The sequence below is a fragment of the Ictidomys tridecemlineatus genome, chromosome 6 (assembly GCF_052094955.1).
Source record: "Ictidomys tridecemlineatus isolate mIctTri1 chromosome 6, mIctTri1.hap1, whole genome shotgun sequence".
NCBI lineage: Eukaryota > Metazoa > Chordata > Mammalia > Rodentia > Sciuridae > Ictidomys > Ictidomys tridecemlineatus.
In genome coordinates, this window is record NC_135482.1 from 124,714,542 (window position 1) to 124,734,332 (window position 19,791).

The window sequence follows — 19,791 nt, forward strand, 5'->3', positions numbered from 1 at the left end:
TTGCAGTCCCACCAGCAATGTACAAGAGTACCCTTTTCTCCACATCCTCGCCAGCACTTGTTGTTGTTTGACTTCATAGTGGCTGCCAATCTTACTGGAGTGAGATGGTATCTTAGGGTGGTTTTGATTTGCATTTCTCTGACTATTAGAGATGGTGAGCATTTTTTCATGTACTTGTTGATTGATTGTATGTCCTCCTCTGAGAAGTGTCTGTTCAGATCCTTGGCCCATTTGTTGATTGGGTTATTTGTTATCTTATTGTCTAATTTTTTGAGTTCTTTGTATACTCTGGATATTAGGGCTCTATCTGAAGTGTGAGGAGTAAAAATTTGTTCCCAGGATGTAGGCTCCCTATTTACCTCTCTTATTGTTTCTCTTGCTGAGAAAAAACTTTTTAGTTTAAGTAAATCCCATTTGTTGATTCTTGTTATTAACTCTTGTGCTATGGGTGTCCTATTAAGGAATTTGGAGCCCGACCCCACAATATGTAGATCGGAGCCAACTTTTTCTTCTATCAGACGCAGAGTCTCTGATTTGATATCAAGCTCCTTGATCCATTTAGAGTTAACTTTTGTGCATGGCGAGAGGAAGGGATTGAGTTTCATTTTTTTGCATATGGATTTCCAGTTTTCCCAACACCATTTGTTGAAGATGCTATCCTTCCTCCATTGCATGCTTTTAGCCCCTTTATCAAATATAAGATAGTTGTAACTTTGTGGATTAGTCTCTGTGTCCTCTATTCTATACCATTGGTCCACTCGCCTGTTTTGGTACCAGTACCATGCTGTTTTTGTCACTATTGCTCTGTAATATAGTTTGAAATCTGGTATCGCTATACCGCCTGATTCAGAATTCCTGCTTAAAATTGCTTTTGCTATTCTGGGTCTTTTATTTTTCCATATGAATTTCATGATTTCTTTATCTATTTCTTCAAGAAATGCCATTGGGATTTTGATTGGCATTGCATTAAACCTATAGAGAACTTTTGGTAATATCGCCATTTTGATAATGTTAGTTCTGCCTATCCATGAACAGGGTATATTTTTCCATCTTCTAAGATCTTCTTCTACTTCTCTTTTTAGGGTTCTGTAGTTTTCATTGTATAAATCTTTCACCTCTTTTGTTAGGTTGATTCCCAAGTATTTTATTTTTTTGGAGGATATTGTGAATGGAGTGTTTTTCCTCATTTCCGTTTCAGAAGTTTTGTCGCTGATATACAGAAATGCCTTTGATTTATGCGTGTTGATTTTATATCCTGCCACTTTGCTGAATTCATTTATTAGTTCTAGTAGTTTCTTTGTAGACCCTTTTGGGTCTTCTAAGTATAGAATCATGTCATCTGCAAATAGTGATAATTTAAGTTCTTCTTTTCCTATTTTTATGCCTTTAATTTCTTTCGTCTGTCTAATTGCTCTGGCCAGTGTTTCGAGAACTATATTGAATAGAAGTGGTGATAGAGGGCATCCCTGTCTTGTTCCAGATTTTAGAGGGAATGCCTTCAACTTTTGTCCATTCAGAATGATGCTAGCCTGAGGCTTAGCATAGATAGCTTTTACAATGTCAAGGTACGTTCCTGTTATCCCTAGTTTTTCAAGTGTTTTGAACATAAAGGGATGCTGTACTTTGTCGAATGCTTTCTCTGCGTCTATTGAGATGATCATATGGTTCTTATCTTTAAGTCTGTTGATGTGGTGAATAACATTTATTGATTTCCGTATATTGAACCAGCCTTGCATACCAGGGATGAATCCTACTTGATCATGGTGCACAATTTTTTTGATGTGTTTTTGTATTCGATTCGCCAGAATTTTATTGAGGATTTTTGCATCTAGGTTCATTAGAGATATTGGTCTGTAGTTTTCTTTCTTTGAGGTGTCTTTGTCGGGTTTCGGAATCAGGGTGATGTTGGCCTCATAGAATGAATTTGGCAGAGCTCACTCTTTTTCTATTTCCTGAAATAACTTGAAAAGTATTGGTATTAATTCTTCTTTAAAGGTTTTGTAAAACTCCGCTGTATACCCATCCAGTCCTGGGCTTTTCTTGGTTGGTAGTCTTTTGATGGCTTCTTCAATTTCATCCATTGATATTGGTCTGTTCAAATTGTGTGTATCCTCCTGACTCAGTCTGGGCAAATCATATGACTTAAGAAATTTATCAATGTCTTCACTATCTTCTATTTTATTGGAATATAGGTTTTCAAAATAATTTCTAATTGTCTTCTGTATTTCTGTAGCATCTGTTGTGATATTGCCTTTTTCATCCTGTATGTTAGTAATTTGAGTTCTCTCTCTTCTTCTCTTTGTTAGCATGGCTAAAGGTCTGTCGATCTTATTTATTTTTTCAAAGAACCAACTTTTAGTTTTGTTAATTTTTTCAATAGTTTCTTTTGTTTCAATTTCATTAATTTCCCCTCTGATTTTAATTATTTCTTGCCTTCTGCTACATTTGCTGTTGTTTTGCTCTTCCTTTTCTAGGGCTTTGAGATGAAGTGTGAGCTCATTTATTTGTTGGTTTTTTCTTTTTTTGAGGAATGACCACCAGGCGATGAATTTTCCTCTTAAAACTGCTTTCATTGTGTCCCATAGATTCCGATATGTTGTGTCTGTATTTTCATTTATCTCTAAGAATTTTTTTATTTCCTCCTTTATGTCTTCTGTAACCCATTGATCATTCAGTAACATATTGTTCATTTTCCATGTGATGTAGGATTTTTCCTTCCTTCTTTTATCATTGATTTCCAGTTTCATTCCATTATGATCAGATAAAATGCATGGTATTTACTCCACCCCTTTATATTTACTGAGGGTTGCCCTGTGGCATAATATATGGTCTATTTTTGAGAAGGATCCATGTGCTGCTGAGAAAAAAGTATATCCATTTGATGATGGTTGATATATTCTATATATGTCAGTTAAGTCTAAGTTATTGATTGTGGTATTGAGTTCTATAGTTTTCTTATTCAACTTTTGTTTGGAGGATCTGTCCAATGGTGAGAGAGGTGTGTTGAAGTCACCCATAATTATTGTGATGTGGTCTATTTGATTCTTGAACTTGAGGAGAATTTGTTTTATGAATGTCGCAGCGCCATTATTTGGTGCATAAATATTGATAATTGTTATGTCTTGTTGGTGAATGGTTCCTTTTAACAGTATATAATGTCCTTCTTTATCCCTTTTGATTAACTTAGTCTTGAAGTCGATTTTATTCGATATGAGATGGCCACCCCTGCTTGCTTACGAGGACCATGTGCGTGGTATATTTTTTCCCATCCTTTCACCTTCAGCCTGTGTATGTCTTTTCCAATCAGATGTGTCTCCTGGATGCAGTATATTGTTGGATTTGTTTTTTTAATCCATGATATCAGCCTATGTCGCTTTATTGGAGAGTTTAAGCCATTAACATTCAGAGTTACTATTGATATATGGTTTGTACTTCCACCCATGTTTATTTATCCTTTTTTTAAAAAAAATTTAGTTTGTTTCTCCATGATTATTTTTCCCCTCGCCCTCTGTCTTTACCGAGGCACTTCCCTCTGATGGTTTTGGTTATTGTTTTTCATTTCTTCCTCGTGTAGTGTTTTGCTCAAAATGCTTTGCAATGCTGGTTTTCTGGCTGCAAATTCTTTTAACTTTTGTTTATCATGAAAGATTTTTATTTCGTTGTCATTTCTGAAGCTTAATTTTGCTGGATACAGAATTCTTGGTTGGCATCCATTGTCTTTCAGTGTTTGAAATACATTGTTCCATGACCTTCTTGCTTTCAGTGTCTGTGATGAAAAATCCGTTGTTAACCTTATTGGTTTACCCCTGAATGTAATCTGTCTTCTTTCTCTTGTAGCTTTTAATATTTTCTCTTTGTTCTGTATATTGTATATCTTCATAACAATGTGTCTTGGCGTTGGTTTACTGTGATTTTGTGTGCTCGGTGTCCTGTATGCATCTTCAATTTGTATATCTGTTTCCTTTTTTATTTCTGGAAAGTTTTCTGTAATTATGTCATTCAGCAGGTTACTCATTCCCTTGGTTTGAATCTCTGTACCTTCTTCTATCCCGATGACTCGTAAGTCTGGTTTTTTTTATGTTATCCCATAACTCTTGGATGTTTTTCTCGTGATTTTTTACCAGCCTTTCTGAGTTGGCTAGACTCTTTTCAAGATGAAATATTTTGTCTTCATTATCTGACGTTCTGGCTTCTACTTGCTCCACTCTGTTAGTGATACTCTCAATTGAGTTTTTAATTTGGTTTATAGTTTCCTTCATTTCTAAGATTATGGTTTGATTCTTTTTTATAATCTCTATCTCCTGATAAAGGTGCTTAACTTCTTCTTTTATCTGTTTGTGTAATACATTCTCAATGTGTTCTTTCGCTGCTTGAATTTGCTGTCTCGTATCCTCTTTAAGGTTCCATTCCATCTGTCTAAGGTGTTCCTTGAGTTCTTTATATGACCATTTTTCTGATGACTCTAGGTCCTCCTGAATATTTAGGCTGTCCTGCATTGTTTGTACTCCTTTTCTTCCTTGCTTTTTGAAGCTGCTCATGTTACTTCTTGTTCTGTTTGACTGCTGAGTTACTGTTTACTCCTATAAATTTATTTGATGCTTGGGAGGAAAGGTATTAGAAGGGAAGGGAAAAAGTCACTAAAGAGAATGAGAGTAAGCAGGTAGAATTCAAAGAAGGGGGGATAAGATAATTGAAAAGAAATGAAAAGACAAAAGAAGAAAAAAAATAGGAAATAAAAAAAGAAAAAAATTTTTAAAAAAATAATAAAAAAAATTAAAATTAAAATTGGAAGAAAAAAAAATTAAAAAAATTGTAAAAAAAAATTTAAAAAAACAAGAAAAAAATGATAATGAAAGAAAACCCGAAATCAAAATTTAAAAAAAAAGAAAAAACAAACAAACAAACAAACAAACAAAAACTAATAAATGCAGTCTTAGAGTTTGATTAACTTCTCTTCCAGTAGGTGGTGCTGTGACCACCAGGCCAAGTTTCTCCTATCAATATGCAGAAACCAATCACTGTGCAGCAGCTCCTCCTCCCAGACTGGGCGAGTCTCCAATCCTGGGTGCCTAGGGCGTCGTCTTGTGTCTAGTCACCTCCCCACTTTTCCTCTAGCCAGGCCCCTCTCACAGGTGCCTCTCACCACAATACTGGGTACACGCCAGGTCTGCTGCTCCCGGGAGCCCTGTTGTCATGAATGACTGGGTACACTCTTCCAGTTTGCCAATCCCTTAGACCCTAAGTTTGTAGAGCTTGGGGCTGAGAATTCTCAGCGAATTTTACTGCCCCTCCGGTAGCCACACCCCCGGTAGCTGGTGCAAAACACCTCAGCTGTCAGCACTGGTGGGAGCTGTAGTCCCGCGCCACCTCTAATTCCCTCGGTCTGGCTACCGTGCTCATGGGAGAGCTGGGAGAGGCCCTTACAGGAGAGCTGGGATTGGCCCTTAAGGTTTCCCCAATGTGTGGAGAGGGAAGGCTAGGGAATTACACACCTGTAGCCGCAGGTTTCAATGAAGTTATCTCCTCCGCCGCAGTCTGATGACGTCAGTTGTCTGCCATGGTGGTATCTCTTGCAAATGGCGACAGTTCGTTTCCCTTTGCTGGGTGACCAATGCAACAGGTGGGTCCTTACTGTCTCTCCCAAGCCCCGTTTCAAACCTGTGGCCACTACCTATGAAGTCTCGGTTGGCATTTGCCTCCGTAGGATCAGAAGGGCTGACCAGTTGTTTCAGCCGGATGGATTAGTGCTGAGTCACAGCTGTTTGTCTGTGGGAAGCAGGCGAACGGGAGTTTGAATTCAGCCGATCCGGGTTCAGTGTGTGTTCTGAGACGCCCAGACTGCTCGTCCCAGATCCACGTCAGCTCAGCATTGCCTAGTGATCCTTGACTTTGGCAGCAGAGGGCTGAGTTGGGGGCCTGGCTCTGGGGGCTTCTCCTGCGGCTGGCCAGTCATGCTGCTTTCATGCTGCTGGGCTGGGAAGAGCAGTTTACTCAACTTTAAAAGGGGCTGAGCATAGTAGCTACATAATCAGGGTATCAAGAAAATCAAAATGAGTCAAAATACAAAGCATTTTTGAAATTAATGAAAATCATTCCTGACACACAGTGGGTATTCAATAAATGTTAGCTATTATTTATAATTATTACATTACTGAATCCTTCTTCAAACATTGGCCCACCAGTAACTGTATCCAGAATTTATAGATGAGGAGCCACAAATGTAAAATGATAAAATAACATCTCTGTGGCCATATGTAAGTTGTTAACAGTTTGTAGAATTCAGTGGAGATTTATCTTAGGCCAAAGCTTACCTGCTTATTTGAAATTGTCAAAAAAGTGTCTTGACAGTTATAAAGTGCAATCTCCATTTTAAATATATTTTATATTTTTATTTGAGTATGGTTATGAAGTGAATTTTCCTAAATATCTCAAAAGAGATGATCCATTTAAAAGTCTACTTATAGGCTACTGACATGGAAGCTGAAAAGATTAGTCAATTTTCATCTTTAAAGAAAAGGGGGACAGTCAAACCCCATGTTCCTCAATGTCCCCTTTCTGTTCCTAAAAACGTAGCCAAGTTAAGGAAATAACAAGAGCAAGCCTGGGTCAGAGTATCCAGATACATATTATCTTAACAGGTTCTGATATTCTCCTATGCTGGGAACCATGACAGGTTAATATCATCTGCAGAGAGCTACTTTCTTTTATGGCTATTGGGACATTTGCTCCTTTGAATGCTCGTCATACAAACAAGTTGATGCTGTGCTGTTACTGCTTCTGCAGCCTCACATGTAAGTCTCCTCTCTCAGTGGCAATTGGGACATCACTGAGAGCACCCTGGAGAGAATATGTGCCACCGGAGCAGCTGGCTGTCATTGTAGAAATACCATATGGAAGAGGAGGCACTGCTTACCAAAGTACTGAGGGATGGAGGTGCTATCTGTTCAGCTTATTGTCACTGGACCTTCCCCATAATATTTCTCAGTAAAGCATTCAGTTTCACACTCCATCTCTGAGTATTTTCTTTCTTTCTTTCTTTCTTTCTTTCTTTCTTTCTTTCTTTCTTTCTTTCTTTCTTTCTTTCTTTCTTTCTTTCTTTCTTTCTTTTTTTTTTTTGTCTCCCAGCCACCTATACACTGTCCTGACACAACTTGGCTGTTAGTTCAACGATCCCTGCATAGGCCTATCCTTAGTTTTCCTTCCCACCTCATCTTGACCATTTCTCATGATAGAAAACTTACTACTGAACACCTAAGAATTACATTTTCAGATGGCTTACTGGATAGAAAATGCTTTCACAATTGAGCAAAATCTACTTTCTGTTACTTCCACTCATCGCTTATTTCAACTCTCTGAAGCCACATTTAAGGAAGGGAGAGACCCCAAATTACTGATACAAACACAGAACTACAGAGAGATGACCAGTCATAAAAAGGCTTAAGGGAGAACTTTGGATAGGGAAAAGGGGAAGGAGAAGAAGGGAGGGGAAATGTGGGTAGAAAAGATGGTGGAATGAAATGGACATCATTACCCTAGGTACCTGTATGAAGACAGGAATGGTGTGGCTCTACTTTGTGTAAAACCAGAGAAATTAAAAATTATGCTCCATTTGTGTACTGTGAATCGAAATTCATTCTGTTGTCCTGTATAACAAATCAGAACAATAAACAAATAAATAAATAAAATAAAAAATACTTAAGGGATTCTAACTACTACTAAGTTCAACAAGAATCAACAGTCTACAAGTGACCCAGGAAGCTTGTGTGATCTCAAGCAACATCTTTTTGAGAGAGCAGAACATTCAGCACTCTGAATTTAGCAGAGGAGAACAGTTCTGCATTTTAATTTCTGTTATCTTTTTCCTATTTGGCCATATTTTGTTCTCTAAAACTTTTCTTCAGATTGACGACTGTTATTTTTTTAATGTCCATGATTTTAAGACCCTTAAAAGAAATAGTCACTAAACACATTTAAACTTATTTATCTATTACTTTTAAAGTCTATTTTTCACAGCTGACTACAGTTTTCAGTGTGCCCTGCTTAAAAGAAGAACAAGGAGGAAGAAGAGGAAGGAGAGAAGTTGTTTAATGACATCATGATTGTGAATCCTTCCTGAATCCTGATGGCTATCTCTTTTACTCAAAAATTAAATTATTCACATATCACTGTTTACAAATTTGTTTAAAACAATTCCTTAAACATGTCAGCCTCTACAGCTTGCACTTGAAACTTTCTCTTCATTCTTGAACATTGCGACTTGTATCCAATTCCAGGCCTTTTAATCATGTTTTCTATAAATCTTCAAAATGTAACAATCTTAAAGTTCTGTAGCAAGGAGTAGAGGAGATGATAGGCACAAAGACAAAGTTTATTGAAAATTAATCACATTAGACTCCTAAAATGATACCTTTGAGTTATTATAGTAAAACAAAGAAACCCAGGAACCATATATTTTCCTTTCGTGATCCTTGTTTCCCTCTGGCACACTCTTCCACTCTGATGGCCTGTTTCACCTTGAGCACTGAGAAATGGAGCTGGCCTTCTATGGACTAAGACCCCTGAAACTGTGATCCCTCAAATAAACTTTTCCTCCTTTTAAAATTGTTCTGGGCAGATCTTTCAGTCACAGCAGTGAAAAAGCTAACTAAATAATGAACACTCAAAGATCAAGAAAGGCAATAGGAAAGAACAGAACAAATGTTGAAAATTAAACATTTAACCTGTTCTTGTAGAACAACTTCTGTTTATGTGTAAGAAAATGTTCTTATTCTGAGAGCATGATTGGCACCCCGACAACACCTCTATCTTTCTGTTTCCAATCAGGAGAGGAATATTCTGTTATTTATTACACAAAAACATAAAATTGTCAAAATTTAAACTATTTTTGCCTGCAAAATGGCAGTTTCATACAGTTAATTTTAATACCATGTATAAGTGTCATAGTTTGGATATGAGGTGTCCCCCAAAAGCTCCTGCTAATACAAATATTCAGATGTGAAATGATTATATCAGAAAAGCAGTAACCCAATCAGTCCAGTTTGAAAGGACTAGTTGGGTGGTGACTGTAGGCAGGTGTGGCATAGTTAGAAGAAGTGGGTCCCTAGGCACATGCTCTGGAAAAGTGCATCTCCCCTATGGTCCCTTCCTGTCCTCTTTCTCTGCTTTTGGACTTCCATGAGCTGGGTGGGCAGCTTTCCCTCACTGAGCTCTTCATTCTGCCTTCAACTCGGGGCCAGAAGAATGGAGTAAGTCATCTAAGAATGGAGACCTCTGGACCCAAAAGCCCCAAATAAACTTTCCCTCCTCTGTGTTGTTCTTGTTGGGTATTTTGGTCATGGTGATGCAAAAGCTGACGAATCAGCAAGACACTGGGCATAGGGAAGACAAAAAGAGACAGAGGTTTCTGCTCTTAGGACATATTTCTCCTATACATGGTCAGTGTGATAGAAGAGTCTCTTGAGCCTATAAGGAAGTCGGGAATATTAATAGAGACCGTACAGTCGGTATCCATGTCGTGAAAACAGCTATGATGTCATCTCATGTAGTTGGGATGACTGACCATCAGTCCTCACTCGTATTTTTGATGTTTGTTCTTATTTGATAAGTAACTGCTTTCTGAAAGGCATTGACAGACTTGAAGGATTGAAATCATTTTATTATACTAGTTTTCAATTGTCCGTCTGTCAGCCCTCACACCATTTGTCCAGGGCACTTGCTGTGTACTATGAGCTCGGTTGGGCTAATAATGTAAAAAGAATTTGAACTTTCAACAGTCAATATCTGCTAGATAACAGCAGCTGGATGGATGAAGTCCAACTCTGGTGCCTTGAACATCCTCTCCCCTGCCAAACACTTTCATCCAATGGAGCACAATGCAGAATTCACTTCATATCCAAGAAGCTTTTCCTGACCAAGCAGATTTGGATTCAATACTCTTATCTCTCATGAAATGAAATATGTTTCTCCTAGTCATGTATGCATGTGTATACATATAAAAATTAGACATTAGCAAGAAATTGATATGAGCTTGCATATATACTGGCTGCCTCAGTTAATGACAGTATTTATTCATTCATCTTGACTCATTCTGAGTAGAAACAGTTCTATCTCAAATTATAAACATCTTACCCATTTCAGGGTGTGAAGGAGCTGGTAGTACCTCAACAAATACTTGTACACGATTATGACTTCCCAATCTCTGTTTTTTGGCAACCAACATAGAATCAACTGAAGTAATTTTACCATGTTTATAATTAAGCATGCAGAAAAGTGAAAGAACTGAACTATATATTTTATGATATTTCATACAGTAATGTAGACATCAAGGTCATTTTTCTATTTTCTAAGCAGTAATTCCATGAAGTCACAAAACACTTCTTCCTTTTTTTTTTTAATGAGAATGGTTTATTTTCCAATAGATAAGATAGGAAATTCATTGGCTTCAGGTTATGTGAGGTGAGGAAGTAAGGGGAGACTATCCTATTTAAAAGGATAAGAATGTGAATAACAAAAAATAGCTCAAGAGTCCAGGTTGTGGTTGGCACCACTTTTATCTAGTGTATGATAGCAGGACATAGGGTGGATTACAGTAGGTCTTTTTTCAGAAGGATTGAAAAAGCACATTCTTGTCACTTTCTACAGATTATTGGATGCTTTGTTTATTTTCTGCTTCTTTCTACTTTCTACTTATTTCTAATTTTCAAGACTTCTTTTTCTCCTCTGTTTCCCACAAGGTGGTGGTCAACATATAAGAAATTCCTAAAGATGGCAAATGTAGCTATTTTTCTAATTATAGTTATCAGAGTAGTTGTTGTTACCACTGTAAAGATACTGTTGTCCAGATACTTCATATTACCACAGAGGCTCCATTATTATCAAACTTGGGACTTCAGATACCTCTCCCTTTGAAATATTAAGTCAACTGAATTAGATCTTCAGCAACTATAGAGGAAATAAAAACAAAACAAAACAAAAATAACAATGACAACAAATCCATAATTGTAGAAGAGTGTTCCAGTGTCTTGCATTTGTATTTTCAGGCAGCATGAGTAAATTTCAGTTGCTTAAATTCAGTTTGCCTCCAGAGATGGTTAATACCTTAAGCATCTATGAGACTGGAGAGAGTTTGGCTCAGCAGGAAGGTTCCTTATGCCGCCTCCCTACTCTAATGTGGCAGTCCTTGGGTAACTGTTTTTTAAACACATAGACATCCACATCATTTCTCTGTCTTGTTTTTGTGGCATGAACATAATTTGAGACTTTACAGTTTTATCTAGTAATTAATTCAGTGTCTGGAAACATTTTTAACGAATGTTTTCCACAAAACTTTTTTAAAGAGAGAAATTCAATTGCTTTTTGAGGAGTGAATGTTGAATACACTTAGATCATCAGCCAAGATATATTTTCCAATAGCCAAACTAACATCTCCAGACAAACCTGCTGATGTCCAACACGTTAAAGGAAGGCATCACGTTCATTGACATTGTTTGTAAGTTGGGAAGCTGATTTTATAAGGATTGGATTTTTTAAGCACTCATATCTCAGAGAGTCCTTGGAACTAAATATAGTCATATCAGAACTGAAAGTGTGGCATTATTCAGAACACTTTATTACTAGATATAATTTCCCATGTACTTTGGCTTATTGAGGCAGAGGTGCTCTTAATATCACCACTTTTAATGAGAGAATAATACTGGTGACATTGTCATCTGACTTCTCATTACAAATCACCTACTTTTCAGCATTCACAGGTTGGCTGGGGTCTAGAGTCCTAAAGGCCAACCTGTGATTTTCCTCTATGTTCCTTAGTATAAACTCAGTGATCACTAACAGAAGCCTTGTTTGTGATTTTGGTTACAAGGGTGGCTTTGTACTGCCACCTCGAAGCTGGAGGAGGCATTGGAGTGGAGCAGAAACAGTCAAATCAGGGTGGAGCCTTGATGGACAGCACACAGAGTACAACGTTCTTCTGGAAGTGAAAGAAGGAGTTGAAGTTTAGCTGTAGTACAGAAGCACTAGAATCAAAGAGTTTGTTGACAAGGATCCAGAAATGACCCACTATTTTTATCATGAAGAGGGCTCAGTATGTGGATCAAAATTCCTGGTAAGATTATTTGGGGTGCAGAAATGGCTCCCAGTCCCATGAAGTGAAAATCATAAGAAGAATATAGATGATACATGTGGGTTTTTTTGGGCAATATAAAGCCCTTCCTTGGACAGGAGAGTATATTTCCTATTCCTGGAGGTTCTACAGAAAGAATAAATAAATAAGTCTTTGGAAATTTACACTTTTATCTTGAACATAGTGCTGATTTATCTTTATATTTGTTATCTTAGTATTGGCTGTGTGTTTTTGTTAAAGTATATGTACTACTAGGGAGAATTTGGTACATAAAAGAATTCCTTGAGTTATTTTAAGTGTGTTCAGAATTTAAAATGTATGATTAAGCAATTGAGTTTTTATCTGAAATATTGAAATGTGTAAAATAATTTGACTCTTTTCAAGTATTGGTTATAATTCGCATGAAGGCTTATGGAAAATTGGGTTTTTGCATTTGTAATTTTATTTTTATTTATTTATATTTTTACTGGTGCATTATAATTACACATAATAGTGGAATTTGTTGTTACATATCAATACATGAAGCACAACATAATTTTGTCAATTTCACATCCTGGTGCCTTCTCCCTCCCTGCCCCAAAACTTTTCTTTCTCTCTCATCCCTTTACTCTACTCTAGTGGTCTCCCTTCTGTTTTTATGAGATTTGTTCCTCCCTCCTTTTCTCTTTTTCTTTCCAGCATTTGTAATTTTAATAATTTGAAAATTAATTTTAAAAATCTGGTGACTAAAAGACTACAAGTAAGTCATGGTCTCTGTGTACCAAAAGGACAATTTTAAGAAAAAAACAAAACAAAACTAGTGACACTCTTCACAGATGCAGAAATGGAAGTCCTGTCCATCTAGAAAATGCTTTCTTCCTTCTCTTGGCCCTTGCTTGCCACCTTCTCTGGAAGCCACCCCACACACACTTGCATCAGGTACGTTTTCTCTTAGGTCATATTTACCTGCAGCACAATTCTCTAGAGTTTTTTTTGTAGTATATTATGCTTTGTTTTTATTTTTATCATTCATGTTACCCAGAATCTTCTTAAGGTTATATTCATGTTTCTATCCACCTCCAACCTACCAAAATTCACGTTCTGTTCTCAGCATTGCACTAGTCCTGCTTCATTGTTATGGGAGACCTTTTAAAGTGATATTGTTCTATAACTCAAGAAGCTTTACAGGCCAATTTGAGAGCTAAGCTTTCCCATGTGAAGCAGCAATGATTACCCATGTCCTACATTGCTCTTAGGAATTCTGTTCCAGTTTGGATTGGACCTCAGAAATCATCATCTTTAGGAAATCTCTAGAAGATTCCAGTGTTGCATTCAGGGTTGTCAATGGTTAGATTAAAGGGAGATGAATAGAATTGGGACAACTAATTAGAAGGCACTGAATGTTTTAAGTTAATATGCTAAATCCATGTTTAGAAGACAGATAGTGGATACAATAAAGGAAGGATTGTGGCTTGACTACAAACCCTGACCTTCCTTGCCCAACCCTCATTTACAAGCCTCCTTTGGTGACTGCAGGACCCTATAGGTAGGCCCTTGGTTTCTGGGAGTCTTGCTACAGAGAATGATGGCAGGCTTTCCCCTATGGTCTGGTCAAGGGTTTAGAGAATAGCAACAGGGAGCCTGGGGTGAGGTCCAGAAGTAGCAGATCCTGTGAAGAACTTGGCTCATAGAAATATGATGATCATTGTGCCAACTACAGCTCCATGGGATAGTACTGGGTTTTTCTGGCCTTCAGGAAACCAAGAAAGAGGTGAATAGGTGCAGATTATCATTATCTCCAAGAAGACCAGGGAACTCAGAAAGGCCTGGAAGGCTTTTTGCTTCTGTGCATGTGATTTTTAAGAGAGAGAGACCACTTTGCCCTTCATGTCATGCAAGTATACTGTAGTCTTTCTTTTCTCTACTGAACCACATTTCTAAGCAAATACAAGTTTCTTACAATATCACAAAATGGGGGAGATCAGTCATATAAAACACAAATAAGCCCAGAAAAAAAATGCTAAAGCTGACAACATGATTTTTTCAATGAAAAAATTGACTCCTAAGCAAAAGATGTGATGGTCACAGTTCAAACTCAACTTTGAAAACTAGAAATTTAAGAAGATGAAATATCTCAAAATAGAGCACAGTTATAAATAGATGTAGATAATTAGGGGGGAAAAGGCATTTTGGTGGGAATAAATCCACCATTAAGCATAAAACATTACATCATGATAGGGGAAATATCTGATAGCTTATTTTAAAAAATGTTAGGAAATATATGTCTAATTATGATTGCTAATTATTCATGAAATGGAAAGTATATAGTAGAATATGAAAATTAATAAGAGTAAGAATTGAACAATTAGTGAGAGTTAAATTAACAAAAGTAAAGAAAATTAAAAGAACTCAACTATTTGAACTACTTTAGCAATTATAAAGTAGGGCAAAAAATATATAATTAACTATATTAGCCATTGTGGTATATGCAAATGGCTGAATGTTCATTAAAGATGACTTTTTTCTGTATTATTACACACAATCTGTTATACGCTATATAATAATTACACTTAAAACAAGCAAATGCAGAAAGCTTGAATATAAATTTGAGAAGAGAACAATTTTAAAAAGGACAATGAAGCCAACAACAAATCTATAAAAAAATCTAAAAAGTTAAAGTAGGAAAGGTAATATATTACTATCACAATATCAGCTAATATCATAATAAATTGCAATAATAGTTTTGTACTTAAAGGTAAGCACTAGTGAAAACAAAGAGGGATACTGAGTAATGATAAGAACTCTCACATTCCCAAGCCATTATTGATCAAAAATAAAGCCACTCAATAAGCAATCCAATAACTATGCAAAATCTGTATCTGATAAGAACATGTTCATAACAGGTAACTTTAATATCTTTTTGGAAAATGGACAGATCTAGTAGACACAATAAATTGGCCTTAGGGAAACTGAACAATAATAAATGAATGTGCCAATCAGCTTTCTGTTGCTTTGAAAAAACATCTGAGAAAATCAATGGAAAAGGAGAAATGTTGTGTTTTGGCTCATGGCTTCAGAGATTTCAGTCCATGATTGGTTGGTTCTGTTGATTTGGGGCCTATGATTAGGCAGTACATCATGATGGAGGTGGGGGAGTAAAGCTCCTTACCTCATCACAGCTGGAAAGAAGAAAAGAAGAAGGGACTGGAGTCCCAATATCAACTTCAAGAGAACACATTCTCAGTGACCTGACTTCTTCCAGTGGTCCCATCTTCCAAAATAGTGCCACAGGCTGTTGACCAAGACTTTAGTATATGGGCCTTTGGGGGAGCATTTCAAATCCAACCCCTAACAATCAACAGACAAAATCACAGCTGCACACAGAAGTTTACATTTCACAAATTGAGGTGATACATTTTTGGTATGACTTTCACACAAAAACATGTTCATTATTTAGCCATAAAAAATAACTTCATAAATGGAGATTTTTAAGATTACTTTCTTTCGGTTAGGAGGACCCTAATAACATTTTACTACATGAATATTAAGAAACACACTCTCATAAAATCTTTGAATCAAAGGCTGAATAAAAAGGAAAATCACAAGCTCTCTAGAAAGCAATAAGGAGAAAGCACCACACCAAAATGGGATGGGGTGCATCTAAACTCAGGGAGAGACATCGCTCAGCTTCATGTATTTGGATATTAAGGAATGACTGCTAACAATTTTAAAACTAAGGAATTAGAATACAAAAAGCAAAGTAAGCCCAAAGCAACTAGGAAGAGAAAGTCAATAAGGATCAAAACCAAATTTAATGAAATAAAAAATGCAACAACAAAAATTCAGAAGGGATGATTAACCCCAAATTTGCTTGTTTCAAAAGATCAGTAAAGTTGAATTTTGTATCATCTTGATTCATGAAAAAGGAGAAATTTAAAAAAGCAAAAAGAAACACGCTTTGGCATTGCAGTGATTATATCTAGTCAGTTTAAAAAAAGAAATTATAAAAATGAAATGAAGTAGAGTATATTTCCTGGCTTAAGAAGCAGTAAACACTGACTAAGGGAAGATAATTAAAAAAGAGAAGACAGGAATTCTGCTATCAATGAATGAATCTTTCAGACTTTTCTAGCTTACAATATCTTATGATGATTCACTGACTTTTGCTGTACTTTAGTTTAAAGCATCTTAAAAACTTGAAAAATGGAGAGTTGATTTATTTGTATACAATAGTGACATTCAGTATAATTGTTCTTGGTAAGCTACATATTCAAGCCCTTGATAGCTTCAGAAACCAGTAATGAAAAGTTATTTTAATGTCACCTACAATCCACACTCCAGAAATTTCCTTTCAGTGTGTGTTTATGTTTGAAAATCTTGCTTACGTGGGAGATAAGACTAATATCAGTCCATATAAATATACAAAGCAGAAAAATAAGATGTATTTTTGCAATATAAAGGGTCTAATACATAGGATTTCTTTTATTTTGAAAATAGTGATAGCAAAATAACTTGGAACTGGATAAACACGCATTTTGTCACAGTTCAGTAAAGCAATGGTTGTTATAAATATTTGTGATTTTTGTTCTAAAATTGGCATTTATTTACCTAAATGTTCATATGAAAAATAAGATGTTCCCTTGAAAAAATAAGACTGCCTTTGTATAACTTAAAGATGGACTTTTCTTAATTGGCAGGTTTCTGATTACTGATTACTAATTTAGTCTTTGTGCTTATGGGAGGTCCTTTGAGATTTTGTTGACTTTTTATTTTCTTGAGTTGGCTTTGATAATTTTTGTGTGCTTAATTGCTGGTGTTGCAGTTTTTAAAATTTCTGTAAAGTTGACACTACTTATTTTAGTTACTTGTTCTCGTTCATTTTCTCATTTGTTCTAGCTAGACATATGACAATTTTTTAATGCTTTCAAAGAACAAACTTAAGAATTTATTAATTCTATTGTTTTTCTATTTTTTCTTTTTTCGCTAATATTTATTATTTCCTTTACCCTACTGACTTTGGGTTTAGCTTGCTCTTCTTTTTCTATCTCCTCAAGTAGTATAGTGAAATTGTTGATTGAAGGTATTTTTTATTTTCTAAATTAGGCATTTATAGCTATAAATTCTCTCCTGCATATTGCTTTCTACATATTACATAAGTTTTGTTATACTGAGTTTTCATTTTAATTGTTCAAAGTACATTCCAGGTTCTAGTGATTGATTTTTTCTTTGACCCATTGGTTACTTAAGTATATGTTGTTTAATTTCTACAAGTTTGTAAATTTTCTAGTTTCCCTTCAGTTATTGATTAGTTATTGATTCCTAGTTTCATTCCACTGTGCTTAGAGAAGATATTAGTCCTTATTTTTGTCTTTTAAAATTTCTTGACAATTGTTTGATGGCCTAACAGGTTTTATATCTTGGAAATATTTTATTTGTACTTGTTGCCAAGAATGTATACATATTCAGTTTGGTGAAGTGTTCTGTACTTGTTTTATCTAGTTGGTTTATAGTGTTTTTCATGTTGTTTACTTTCTTATTAATCTTCTTTCTAGTTAGTCTATACACTGTGGCAAGTTTTGTGTTATAGTCTTAACTATCATTATAAAATTGCTTATTTCTCCCTTCAGTTCTTCAATATTTGCTTCATGTTCTTGGTTCTCTGTTGTTTGCTGCATGCATGTATAAATAACTTCTTAATAAATCGATCCTTTCATTAATATTAAATGTCTGTCTTTGTCTCTTGTAACAATTTTTACTGAATATTAATTTTTCTGATAATAGTATGGTTATAGAATCCATTTGGTACTATTTTGAATGACTATCGTTTCTATCTTTCCCTTTTCAACTTGTTTCTATTTGGGGTCTAACGGTAATCTTCTATAAGCAGCATGTAGTCAAGTTGTGTGTTATCTATTTTGCCAATTTCTGTTTTTTAATTTGTAGTTTTAAACCATTTACACTAAAACTGATCACTGGTAATGATGAACTTTCTTGTGTTATTGTGTTTTTTAATATATCTAAACATCTTTTATTGTTAATTTTCTTAAATTCCTCCTATATTATCTTGTCTTGCATTTGATTTTTTTTCTAATATGCCATTTTGATTCTTTTTTCATTTCATTTTTGCCTAGGTTTTAGTTATTTTCTTAGTGATTACAAGGGGACATTAGTTAACATTTTAAAATTATATTAGAATTGATACAAAATTAGCTTCAATAGCATTTATTGACTCTACTGTCATCCCTTTTTATGTTGCTATTGTTATTAATTTTATCTTTATATATTATTTGCATTTGTCTCAATTCATATAGGAAACCAAAAGATTAATTACAAACCAAATATATAATATATTATACTTATTGTAATTATTATATTATACTTATATAGTTATCTTGATCAATGATCATTATTTCTTCATATGGTTTTGAGTTACCATCTAATGCCCCTTAGGTTCAGCCTGAAGAATATCCTTTAGCATTTCTTGTAGGGCAGGTTTGCTGGTGACAAGAACGCTTACTTTTTGCTTATCTTGAAATGTTTTAATTTTGCCTTCATTTTTGAAGGATAGTTTTCTTAGCTATGAAAGTCTTGGCCTTCAGCTTCAATTTCAGATCATTAAATATATCTGCCTTTTGGCTTTCATAGTTTCTGTTGGAAATTGTCATCTCATTAAGAGTCCTTTGTATATGGCAAGTTGCTTCTCTTACCATTTTCAGAGTTTTGTCTTTGCTATGGCTTGCAAAAGTTTGAACATCATGCTAAGTGAAATAAACCAGACTCAGAAAGTTAAGGGGAGAATGTCTTATCTCATATGCTATATCAAAATAATGAAGAAAGTGGGTAGTGAGTATCTCATGGAAATAGAAGAGCAGTCAGTGGAGCAGAGGGAGGAGATTGAGTGGGAAGGAAGAAAGATGGGACAAGGGAAGGACAGGGGAATGAAATTGACTAAACTTTCCTATGTACATATATGAATGCACTACAGTGAATTTCACTTTTATGTATAATGTAGCAAATGCATTAATTAAAAAAACTATAAATAAAGAGAAGAAAGTCTGGTAGAATAGAGAAAAGGGAACAGGGAGCTAGAGGAAGAGAGAGAAAGGGGAAGTACTAGGGACTGAAGTGAAGCAAATTAATTTTCATGCTTGTATAACAATGTCAAAATGAACCTAAATGTTATGTACAACTATAATGCACTAATAAAAAAATTTAAAATGTTTAATTATAATGTATTTTTGGGACCTCTTTGAGTTTTTCCCTATTTCAAGATGAATTTCTTCCATGTGTTGACTAACATCTTTGATCTAATTTGAGAAGTTTTTGGCCAAGATATCTTCAAATAAATTTGTGGCCCCTTTCTCTCTCTCTCTGTCTTCCTTTTAGGACTTCCATAATGGGTATGTTGGTATACTTAACAGTGTGCCCTATGACCCTCAGGCTGTTTCTTCATTCTTCTTTCTGCTCTGCAGACTGGGTAATGTTAATGAAGCTGTCTTTAAATTCACTGAATAATCCTCTGTCTGCTTGAATTTACTTTAACACTCTTTGATTTTTTTTCTCATTTTATTCTCAAATCCAATTTTTTAAAATTTCTATATCATTCTTTTAAAATAATTTCTGTCTCTTTATTGATATTCTTTGCTTGTTCATATGTTGCTTTCTCGATTTTCCCTTTAAATTTTTTTTGT